The 12,283-nt window shown below is 52.8% G+C and overlaps 1 long non-coding RNA gene across 1 annotated transcript; it reads right to left on the bottom strand.

Annotated features, from left to right (window-relative positions):
* Positions 1–43: 43 nt before the first annotated feature.
* LOC141371971 (uncharacterized) lies at positions 44–1,406 on the bottom strand. Its single transcript, XR_012377331.1, has 3 exons — positions 1,144–1,406; positions 474–672; positions 44–212 (listed from the first exon to the last, which is right to left on the bottom strand). It is a non-coding gene; the product is annotated as an uncharacterized lncRNA (long non-coding RNA).
* Between the last annotated feature and the right edge of the window lie 10,877 nt (positions 1,407–12,283).

The following is a 12,283-nucleotide window of genomic DNA, read 5'->3' as shown; positions in this document are numbered from 1 at the left end:
GGGGGGGGGGGGGGAAGGGGGAGTGGCAGGAACTGTAGCAGGAGCAGGGGCAGGGGCTGGGGCAGGAGCAGGTGCCAGTTCTTCCTGGACAGCGCCAGGCTCTCCGTGGGCAGGTGCCGGGTCACCTGCTGGCTCCTGGTCTCCTCCTGAAGTCACTGCAGGCACCACCCCTCCCTCCAGATCCGGCTCTAGCTCCTCAGGTGGTGGAGCAGCTGTGAGAGGAGAAAAGCTCACCCCCGTGCCTGCTCTCTGTGGGCCTTTGCAGAGACAGAGCCCAGCCCAGGGCCTCCCAGAGAAGCCACAGCTGGGAAGGAACCTTCACGGGGACATCTCCCCGACTGCAGGCCACCCGCTGGGTGCTCTGTACCCAGTCGTCACTCCTGGCCCCACACCAACCTCTGGGGGCTCCTCCCTGTGGGGCCAGCATCGACCCGTCCCCACACACCACAAACACCCAGCCCCAGCCTTCTCACCCTCAACCTTGGCCTCCGTGGGCTCCGGCTCCTGGACCACTGTTCGGTGGACGACCACCTGGGACAGTGGTCTGCGTGGTGTCGGAGGTCTTGCCCGGCAATCCCCAGCACCTGTTTTTCGGGATGCCTGTGGGGTCAACCCCTCTGTCAGGGAGGAGGGCACGTCTGCCAGCTGCCTCTCCATGTCCTCCGTGGCCTTCTGCAAAGACAGGGACCGGTAGCCGGCCCCGAGGCATCACAGCCCTGCCCGGCCATCTGCACTGTCCTCCTGCCTAGTCCCCCTGCTGCTCCCAGAACAGACACACCCCTGTGCGCGCACAGCCCTGCACCCAGGATGCAGTGAGCCATCCCTGCAGGGCTATTGGGATAAACCTTGGGCAGAAGGGGCAGCGCCCACACACCCCATCCCACACAGCCAGCCTTGACCTTGAACATGAACTGCCCACTGGGTATCTGACCCCTCATCAGCCTGCTCCTGCTCGGGGTGGCCCCACCCCCATGACCCCTCTTTACACACACACTCACACACACACGCACACACTCACACACACACGTGCGCGCACACACACACAGACACACACACAAACACACAGGGAGGGCACCTGGGGCTACACAGGTCAGGTCAGAGCGAGTGGGGCTGGGTGGCCGGCTCTGGGCCTCCTGCTGTCACCTTTCTGTCCTTCCGGCCAAATGGCCAGAGGCGGTGGGGAGCCCTGACATGAAATCCCCAGCAGGGGACAGCGTCCACAGGGCGCGCTTTCTTCCGCCTGCAGCCTCTGGACCTCGGCAGGCAACATGCGAACATCTTGGTTTGAGGATCTCCAATGAAATGAGCTGGGCAGGGGGCTGTCTGTGGAATGTGGGTGCCTGGTTACCGGGGTTCCAAATTCTGTTGGGCTCTGTTGTCAGGGAAGTGAGGTCACCACTGCCTGGGGTCCCCTTACCCAACTTTCTCCTTACACAAGAGCCCCCCCGAGGGCTCCCCTCCCCCGCTGCTCATTGCTCACCCTCCATCCATGCCCCATCCATACAGTGACACCCTCACAGCCCACTCACAGCCCCCGGGAGGCCTGGGTGCAGCCGGTGTCCCTGATGTGAGGACACAGAGCTGGGTTCAGACTGGACTCCTGCGCGTGCCCAGGGCTATGACCCTGGACGGACCCCGTGCCTCTCAGGGCCTCCCCGGGCTCCCCATCTGCACATTGGGGTATTCTGGCTTCTACTTCTAGGGACGCCATCAGGGGTAGGACCTCTACACATGTTCTGTACCTGCTATCACAGGAGGCTGGTGCATACTTGGCAATGCAAGAATGAGCCAGGGGCTGGGCTTGGCATGGAACACAGCTCAGAGGGGCTTGGGTCTGCTCTGGGGTCCAGGGAAAGCCACCCCCCTCCTGCCTGTGTCCCAGCCTCCTTGGGAAGGTAGTAATGAACTGATTCTGACCTTGTCCCCTGGTGATGCAGACTTCCAGGGGCTCCCATTAGGGTTAGGCTCAGGTCCCAGGGCCTCATCTGTGCCCGTGTGCTGGGCAGTCCCCACAGTGGCCCCTGGCACCCCTGAGTCCTGGTCACACATCCCTGTGGAATCCCCTCCCCTCCAGGGTGGATGGCCTGTGTGACGGCGCTCTCAGGAATGGAATGGCACAAAATGCCGGGATGTCATTTCCAAGCTGGTGGGGGAAAGTCTATGACTTCTCCTGGTTCCCTCTGTCCTGTGTTCATTCTCTGTCTCCTTCTCTGTCTCTGTGTCTGTGTCTCTCCCAGGAGCAGGATCTGTGGGTTCCATGGGCGATGTAAGAATCCTCAGAAGCCTCCCTTGTCCCCGTTTCCCTCTCCGGTCCTGGTGCTCCATTCCTTCCTAAGGCCTCCTCACCCCGACCAGAGCAGTGATTCTGGATCCTCTTCCAAATGGGGACCCTGAGGCTGCAACAAGGAGGGCCCTGACCTTGGTCTCCAGACTGGTGGCCCAGTGCTCTGCCACGTTCTGCGTACCCAGGTCCTCAGCCCCCCAAGCCCCCAGTGTGTCCTCTGCTGAGAAGGACCTCGAGGGGGTAGAAAACATTTTCCCCAGACTGGGATCACAGGGGGTCGGGGATGGAGATCCAAGGCCAACAGGCTCTTCTACAAGCCTGTGGGACCCTTGGGACACTGCATCTCTGCAGCCCAAGTGACAGCAGAGGAAGCTGAGGCCTTTTGGGCTCTGGACTTGGGGGTGGGTATCTCTTCCTACTCCCAAGTGCCCAGGGTGGTGGTGGACACCGGAACCCAGACCCTGTCTTTTCCCAGTGCCCTGGCAACCCCCTGGGTCCCTTGGGGACCCCTGACCATCAGCCTGGCCTGTCTCCCCTCCCCATGCTCTGGATCTGGGTCCTTGCCGGGAGTCCTGATGCCCTGCCCCATGGCCAGCTGTCTCCAACCTCTTTCTTCTTTCCCCCTTGTCACCCACCTCGCTCCCAGGGTGTCCTCCCCTTCTGACCCCCAGCTGGGCAGTCAGAGTGGTGTGTGTGGGTGTGCAGGTGCACATGCCTCTACATGCCTGGGGTTGCCAAGGTCATGTCCCCACATGGGACATGGTGGGTAGCTATCCCCGAGGATCTGAGGGGCTCTCACCCCCAAAGCGAACCTCATGGGAGAGTTGGGGCTGGCCTAGGACTGGAGAGCAGCCCTGCTCCTTGGGCTCTGCACCCCTCAGTTGTCCTGGGCCAGTCCCTGCCTCTCTTGACCCAGTATGCCAACTGTCCCTGAGGGTTGGACATGGAAACGCTTGAACGTGGCCGCTCCTCCAGGGGTAGGTGGGGGACAGGTGCACCAGGCACCCAGACCTCCCCACCGAGAGGGCCAGCCAGGTGTGTCATGGCCAGGTGTGCAAAGGGGACCTGCACACAGCATCTGTATGGTGAACCAGCCCTGGGGCGGATGTACACGAGACCCATGGGTCTGCACCTGACCGGTCCCACACATTCCCTCATCACAGCCGACTGCTCTGTGGCCCCAAAGTCCGCTGGGCCCTGCAAGCACGTCCACCCTGGGCAGCAGGCCTTAGGGTGCAAGGCTAGGTGGGTAGGACATCTGGGGACGCACAGGTCATTGAATACCCCCCACCCAGCTGGCCTGGAATGCAGACTCCCTCTCAGGGTCCAGCTAAGTGCAGGGCTGGGCCAGTGGCCCTGCAGGCATCAGTGGAGGCCGACTCAGGACAGGGAGAAGATCAGTCCGCCCCTTCCCCTTCTCCTCTCCTCCTTCTGCCTTGTCTTCCTGGCAGGATCCGGGACAGAGGTCCAGCCTGTCCCTGGCTGAAGCCCGGCTGGAGTCAGAGGGGCGGGAAGGAGGCCACGGTGGAGGGGCCCACCAGCAGGATGCCCGAGTGTGAAGGGGGTCGTTACTGTAATGAGGGACCCCGTGGGCATTCAGGGATTTCAGCCCTTTTTAGACATGCGCAGTGGCCCCAGGACTCGGCCCCTGCCCCATCCTTCACTCTCCACAAGGCCCTGCATCCTCCCCAGCCCAGTCCTGGTACACAGCCAGTCCTCCCTCTGGCCCTAGGAAATCCAGGGGCTCCGGGAGCTGCAAAATCATTACAAGCTGGAACCGAGCCATCCCTATGGGGCCTGGTTCCGGGTCCTGCAGCCCCACCGTGAGGAGAGGTGAGGCCAGGCAGGAGCGGGGAGAGGGCAGAGTGGACTCTCCCTGGGGGCCATGGCTCCCTGGTCAGTGCAGACCCTATTGTGTGCTGACCCCTAAGGCACCCAGATTCCAGCTCCCAGGCAGGCTCCGGGAGAGAGACCAGAGTGTGGCTCCTGCTAGCTCAGACGTGTCACTCTGTCCTGTAGCTACAGCCTGTCTCACCAGCTGGACTCCCCCTCCTAGTCGGCCAGCTCACCTTCACGGTCAAGAACAGGCCATCATGAAGGTCAGGGGCAAGTGCGTGGCTGGTCAGGCAGGGGAGGGCTCGCTTTCAACTCAGGGAGTCTCTGGCTGGTCTAGCAGGGGCTCTGGAGGGCTGGCTTTCCAGCTTCTCTGCTGACCAGCTCTGGGACTGGAGCCATTTACCTCCCCTCTCTGGGCCTCGCTCTCCTCCTCTGTGCAATGGGGTGATGCTGAATGATCCCTCCCATGGCAGGAACATGTGGAGTGCTGGTGATCGACGTAAGCTGGGCACAGAGCCTGGATTGCAGAGTGCAGAGGGGGATGGCGAGTGGTGTGGGCAGTGAGCACTCCTTCCCCCAAAAGCAATTCAGCTCTTTGATGCAGCCACCAGGCCCCTGGCTGGGATCCCAGGAGCAGTGGCCGACCACACTCCTGACACCAGGCCCCTGCGTGTGGCTCTTCCTCAGCACTGGGACACGGTGGGGACCCCGGCACACGGGGCCAGCTCCTCTCTCTGAGGGAAGGAGAACAAAGACTTTCCTTGGGGTCCCACAAGGCCCCGTAGGCCTAAGAGGGGAGGAGGCTGCCCCCAAACAGTACATTGAAATTCTGCTTTTGTTAGAACCTGAGCGTTGGAGTTTGGTTCTTTCACTTGCTGGGCTGACGAGACACACTTGCTCTCCATGACTCCTCCTCAGATGAAGAGCTCTTGCAGGTCCCAGGAGTCCTCACCTGGGGAGGGGAGAGGGGCCAGTCCCCTCCCTGGCTTCTGCAGGAGACCTGTCCTCCCAAAGACAGGATGGTTTCGGGTCGTGATCCTGGGCCAGGGTTGGAGACAGCTCCTCACTCCTCCTGACTCTGGGGCTGAGGGGGCCTTTCTCAGGCGTAGCAATGCCCACGGAAGGCAGGGGCTTCAGAAAGAACACACTCCTGGACCCGGTCCCGCCCCAGGATGGTGGCTGCCTTCCCCAGCTCCGGAGGAAGAGGGATATCCTCTGCTTCTTTGGCGGTGGTCCTCTGACCCATGAGCAAACCCTGAAAAGTCTCTAGTCCTCCTCTGGAAGTGCGCCAGCCCTGAGTGAGCCAGTCACTGTCCACACACGAAGACGGACAACGTTTTGAGGAAATGCGGAAGGTGATCCTGTGCAAATGGCCTGCAGGTCGGTGGGGCTGGCTGCTTCAGTGCCCTCCAGCGGACCCCCTTTCCCTGGATAGGCATCCTCCTGGAATCTGGTCTCTGCCCTTGGAGGTCCCTTCCTGCTGGTTTCAGAACCAAGGGAGAGACTGTGGTGTGGCTTGGAAGGCTCCACCCCAGCCTCCTCCCTTTTGCACACATCACTGCTCCCCAAGAAGCAGGGGCTGTTGCTCCCGCATGCCCCGCACAAGGCTGGTTTAAGGCACTCATTCCCTCCAAGTCCCAGCCGCTCTGGCTCCATCACATACATCATGGCCACAGCTGCCTGGCTGGGCGAGGAGTCCGGGAGAGCTCTCCTTTCCCGGGATCAGGGTTCACACTCCTGGCCAGAGAAAGAAGTCCCATCTGTCCTCTGCTAGAGAAAGTGAATTCCTGGGCCGGGTTGCCCTCAGGTACCTGAGGACATGGGGGTCCCCTGCAGGTCCCCTGGAAAGAAGGGTGTTGGGCACCCCAGGCCTGGAAAACAGTGAGCAGCACCCATCCCAGGCCATGGGTGCAGCCATCACCTGGCAGTGCTTGGTCTCATACTCCCCCCCGGAAACTCTGGCCGGTTTTTCACAGATGTGTTTTCAGGAGTGTTCAGCACAGCGGTGGTGGAGAGAGCAGGGAATGCACCAGTACTAATGCCCAAGGAGATGGATGGTGGCTCAGTCCGTTAAGCCGCCGACTCTTGATTTTGGCTCAGGATGTGATCTCATGGTGTGGGATCGAGCCCCACGTAGGGTCTGTGTTCAGGGCAGCGCGGGCTCACGATTCTCTCTTCCATCTCCTGTGTCTACTACCACTCTCGTGCCACGCTCTCTCTCTAAAATAAATTAATAAAATCTTTATAAAAATGGAATCATACAGAATGTACTTTTAAAAAATGGTAAAAAATCTATCATAAGATCTCACTGATATGAGGAATTCTTAATCTCAGGAAACCAACTGAGGGTTGCTGGAGTGGGGATGGGTTGGGAGGGATGGGGTGGCTGCGTGATAGACATTGGGGAGGGTATGTGCTATGGTGAGCGCTGTGAATCGTGTAAGACTGTTGAATCACAGACCTGTACCTCTGAAACAAATAATACATTATATGTTAAGAAAAAAGAAAACGATAGTAGGAAGGGAAAAATGATGTAATATATGGTGATTAACATAACATAATAAAAAAAGGAAAAAATTGTAAAAAATCGTAACATTGATTTTGCCATTTTAAACATTTTCAGTATAAAGTCCGGTAGTGTGAAGTCTATTTACACTGCTGTGATACATATCTTGAGAACATTTCATTTGCAAGTCTGAAATTCTGTACTCATTATTATTTGTTTTTCATGTAGAAAGCATATTTATTTATTTACTTATTTAATTAGGTTCAGTTAGCCAACATATAGTACATCTTTGGTTTTTTATGTAGTGTTCAATGACTCATTATTTGCATATAACCCAGTGCTCATCACAACATGTGCCCTCCTTAATACCCATCACCCCCAGATACCCCATCTCCCCACCCCCCTCCTTTCTGTAACTCTCAGTTAGGTTCCTGGAGTCCAGAGTCTCTCGTGATTTGTCTCCCTCTCTGATTTCTTCCCATTCAGTTTTCCTTCCCTTCCGCTGTGGTCCTCCACACTATTCCTTATGTTCCATATATGAGTGAAACCATATGATAGCTGTCTTTCTCTGCTTGACTTATTTCACTTAGCATAATCCCCTCCAGTTCAATCACGTCAGTGCAAATTGTAGGTATGTATCCTTTCTGATGGCTGAGTAATCTTCCATTGTATATATGGACCACATCTTTATCCATTCATCTGTTGAAGGGCAATTTGGCTCCTTCCACAGTTTGGCTATTGCAGACATTGCTGCTATGAACATTGGGGTTCAGGTGCCCCTTCTTTTCACTACATCTGTATCTTTGGGGAAATACCCAGTAGTGCAATTGTTAGTTAGTAGGGTAGTTCTATTTTTAACATTTTGCGGAACCTCCATACTGTTTTCCAGAGTGACTGTACCTGCTTGCATTCCCACCAACAGTGTAAGGAGGGTTCCTCTTTCTCCACATCCTCACAACATCTGTCATTTCCTGATTTGTTAATTTTAGCCATTCTGACTGGTGTGAGGTGGTATCTCATTGTGGTTTTGATTTGAATTTCCATGATGGCTAGTGATGGTAAACGTTAGTCGTTTTTATGTCTTTTTTGGAGAAATGTCTGTTCATGTCTTCTGCCCGTTTCTTATTGGATTATTATTATTTTGTTGTTGTTGTTGGGGTGTTGAGTTTGAGTTCTTGATAGATCTTGGATACCAGCCCTTCAACTGTAATGTCATTTGCAATATCTTCTCCCATTGGGTCACCTCTTAGTTTTGTTGACTGTTTCGTTTGCTGTGCAGAAGCTTTTTATCTTGATGAAGTCCCAAAAGTTCATTTTTGCTTCTGTTTCCCTTGCCTTTATAGACATGTCTTGAAAGAAGTTGCTGTGGCCGATGTCGAAGAGGTTACTGCCTCTGTTCTCCTCTAGGAGTTTGATGGACTCCTGTCTCACTTTGAGGTCTTTCATCCATTTTGAGTTTATCTTTGTGAATGATATAAGAGAATGGTCGAGTTTCAATCTTATGCATGTGGCTGTCCACTTTTCCCAGCACCATTTATTGGAGAGACTGTCTTTTTTCCATTGGACATTCATTCCTGATCTGTCAAAGATTGGTTGACCATAGAGTTGAGGGTCCATTTCTGGGGTCTCTATTCTGTTCCATTGATGTATGTGTTTTTGTGCCAATACCATCCTGTCACAGATTTGTAATATAGATTGAAGTCAGGCATTGTGATGCCCCAAGTTTGGTTTTCTTTTGCAACATTTCCCTGGCTATGTATCCTTGGCTGCATGTTCTCATTTAGTACTGTGAACATGTCTTTCCAGCCCTTTCTGGCTTGCCAGTTCCCTGGTGTTATTCTGACATTATTCTGATGTTCCTCCCTCCGTACATAAGAAATCTCTTCCCCCTGGCTGCTTTCTGTATTGCTTCCTTGGTTCTAAGATTTGCAAGTTTTCCATTTTTAATTCTAATAGTGTATTTATAGACTACTTTGGATTTTCTATGTACACCATCATCTTATCTGTGAATAGTCACAATTATCTCCTCAATGGGTATTCTTTTTGTTTCTCTTGGCTTATAACACTTGGGAGATTCTCCAAAGTAATGTTGACTAGAGTAGCATTGTTTGAAGATTTTAGTATACCTTTCGCAATATCCGATAGAAAAACAGACAAAACATTGGTAAGAAATGTGACCTATTTGACATATATGGAACATTACATAGTAAGTGCAGAATACATTATTTTCAAGTGGTCCTAGAATATTTATCCAAATAGACGATACGTTGGGCCATGAATCAAGTCTATACATTTTAAAAGCCTGAAATTAACTAGATTATATTCTTTGACCACAAGGGAATTGAGCCATAGTCATAATGAAAAGAAAACCAGGAAGTCCCTCAATGTTTAAAACTTAAATGTAACTTTGCTACATATCCTAAGGGTCAGAGAGGGAATCACAATGGAAATTCTCGATCTTTCCTACATCAGAGCTCACAGACAACGGCATTCTATCCATGAAGAGCACTATAAATAAGGTAGACAGGAGTTGAGGCTTAAGTCCGAGTTCTACCTGCCTCAGCCACACCTGGCAGCCTTGGTATGTGGTCGCTCCTGGCTGCCCTTTCTGGCGGCCCTGAGCTAAGGGGGACAACATGGCCATGTGGAAATGGGAAGCTCCACACTCCTAGTGATGATGGTGTCTCCCACCCAAGCTGCCCTTTCTGGTGGCCCTGAGCTAAGGGGGACAACATGGCCATATGGAAATGGGAAGCTCCACATTCCTAGTGACGATGGTGCTATTGTATTGTCCTCACCAGTCCAACAACATGATTTCTGAGTGAAAGATGACACAATAGCAGCTTCTTGACCTTCCTTAAGGTTTGAAAATCATCTTGTGAGTCATCTATTAGAAATAGGGTTTCAACACGTGTCCATTTATCTGGAAAAGAAATAGATCCAAATAGTAATTATGGCTTCCTGAGCACCTGCCATTGAGTGCCATCACACTGGCTCTTTGTGGAATTCTCCCTCTTAAACTTCTAAACTATGAGGTAGGTATTATTAGTCACATTTTCTAGATGGTTAGACAGGGGCTCAGAAACGATACGAGTCACAGAGGATTTGAGTGTCAGAGACATAAGTGGGATCTTCAAACTGACTCCAAATCCCTTGTTATTCCATACACGGTACTATTTCCCCCCTTTTTTTTTTAAGGTTTTATTTATTTATTTGAGAGAGAGAGAGAATGACAGAGCGCAAGAGCGGGAGGGTTAGAGGGAGAAGCAGACTCCCCGCCGAGCAGGGAGCCTGATTTGGGACTTGATCCTGGGACTCTAGGATCATGACCTGAGCCGAGGGCAGTCACTTAACCAACTGAGCCACCCATGTGCCCTGCTATTTCCCTCTTATCTCTGGTCTTCTCTATCTGGAAACATATCAAGGATCAGGAATTTTATGTTGTGTGGCCAAATGGAATGAATTCAGTTGGCCTTTTAACCTCTGCCCATCGTAATTGAAGGATCTTTGAGTGAGATACTCCAAGATCTCTAGGAATAGAGACATTATAATATTTTTCTAATATTACAGTTACTGAAAGAACTATCTTTTTTTAATTGGTTCAGGCTCTGGTATGATCAGAGTGTACCGTAAGACAGGTCTAAAATAGTATTTAAAAACACTCAGCTCAGCCTCTTCTACGAAGTGAGACAGTGCTTATAAACACAGCTAAAATAGTCCTTAGCTACGATTATTTCCTTCCCAACCATCATAGTGTTTATATGGTATGACTATGACTTACATTAGTCAAAATCAGCAAGGAAAGAACTGAGACAGTGTATCCAAGCTTTAGGAGAACTTCATGTTTCCATTAGTGCTGTGAAAATGAACTACTCTGTTTTATTCTGTAGTCTAAGGGAATGGTGCCAGACATCTCTAAGATGTCTAGTAGTTCTAAAATTCTGACTTTAAGTTATCTGTGTGCTTCAGAGATTTGGGCAGGAGAAGGGGAGGAGCCCAGCGTCTCTGAACCCCTCTGTTACCCGTGTGGACCATGGAACAGGTAAACTTCTGTAGGCATCATTTTGATTTCTTGGTACTATCGTTAAAGGTACTTTTGTCTCAAGTTCCTCCCTTGAGTAGTAATTCTAATGATAATGGAAATTTTTATCCTTTACCATCCATGGACCTGGATCCTGGGCTCCCAGAGAAGCTATCCTTTAACATTTTACCAAGCTCCGAATGGGCAAAACCTCAGAGCGTGGGTCCTATTTCTGTCCCAAGTACATATTGTACATCTTCTTTGAGAAGAAAAAGATAACCCAAAAATGCCATTGCAAACATAAAGATAAGAAAAACGGAAGAACCTCTCTGGCTCCCATAAGATTAAAGTCATACCGACTTGCACAAACGGAAAACATAGGAAGAAGTCTATAAATTTCTGGAACGTTCTCCCTCATGACGATGTGTAACTCTGTATGTAAAACAACACAGAACAAATATATAAACCTGCCCCAGATGTTCCTTCCCCGGAGCACTCCCTTCTTTCTGAAGATTGTGTCTCCCAGGCAGCTGTCCTGAGGTGGGTTTGAATAAAACTCTCTTCCTTTCTCTCTCAACTGTTTAAAAGGGTTTGCTCATTTAGTGTCGACAATAACAATACGTTTTCTTTTTAAGTGAAAAATAAATGTTCCTGGTTCACGACACCCCAACAGAACAGAAGGGCGGGTGTTCTTCATCCTGGAGCTTCCCTGCAGAACCAAGCATATGTATATATATATTCCAGCATCAACGGGCTCATCCTACAAGGATGCTTTGAAGGTCCAAGAAGCACTATCCACTCCATGGGTGAGACCAGAAAGTGAAGCTCTTCTCGCCTAGAGAATTACTTTTTGGGTTTAAAACTGCCTTGGAAATGCGTGAAACCATTGCATTTCCTAAAGCCCAAAGCCTCGGAAGGTCCGAGTGTGGCTGACCTTGCGGGGGGCCAGGAACAGCTCTGCAGGCAGGGTTGGTGCAGGAAGGGAAGGGGCAGGGCTCGGGGGGTGGTCTGCAGCCAGAGGCGTCCGCGGAACGGGCCGGGTGTGTGCCTGGGGCGGACCCTGCCCATAACCCCCGCCCATGCTGGCACCGCCCAGCCAGGTGCTGGCTTGAGGAGGGGCCTCCTGGACCACCTGCGGTCGCGGGGAGCCCCGGGCGTGAGGGCGGGTTGGCCGGTAGAAGCAGGCGCGGCATCCAATGGGCTCGGGGCACCACCCTCCCTGATCAATCACCGCATGGAGGTGGAGCTACCTCTGCGGGAGGACCCGGAGCTGCCCCGGGGTTGCAGAGGTCTGGCAGGTGGGCCCGCTCCCAGAGAGTTCACCTGTGGCGTTCCCGCCTGGGTGAGAGCACGCTGTGGGCTGGGGTGGGGGTCCCGGGGGCAGGGTGCGCCCTGGGTGGGAGTTGGGGGTTCTCGAAGGTGGCGGGGAGCGAGCTAATCCCGCGAACTCATCTGAGTTTTCTTTTTCCCTTGAAAGCCCTTCAACTGGCCGTATCCCCCAGCCCCGTGAACTCCAGGGCCCCGCTCACCCGAGTTTTTGTGGGATGGGTTGCAGACATTTCAGGGTTTGCCTCGTTCCCCTGGAAGAGTGCACGTAAGGACTGCACACAGTCCCCAACTTCAGTGGGGTGCCCCC

This window comes from Callorhinus ursinus, unplaced genomic scaffold (genome assembly GCF_003265705.2).
Source record: "Callorhinus ursinus isolate GAN/ISIS: 27379988/994484 unplaced genomic scaffold, GSC_fseal_2.0 scaffold149, whole genome shotgun sequence".
Taxonomy (NCBI): domain Eukaryota; kingdom Metazoa; phylum Chordata; class Mammalia; order Carnivora; family Otariidae; genus Callorhinus; species Callorhinus ursinus.
The sequence above is the reverse complement of the archived record's forward strand: the minus strand, read 5'-3'. Positions and strand labels throughout refer to the sequence as shown.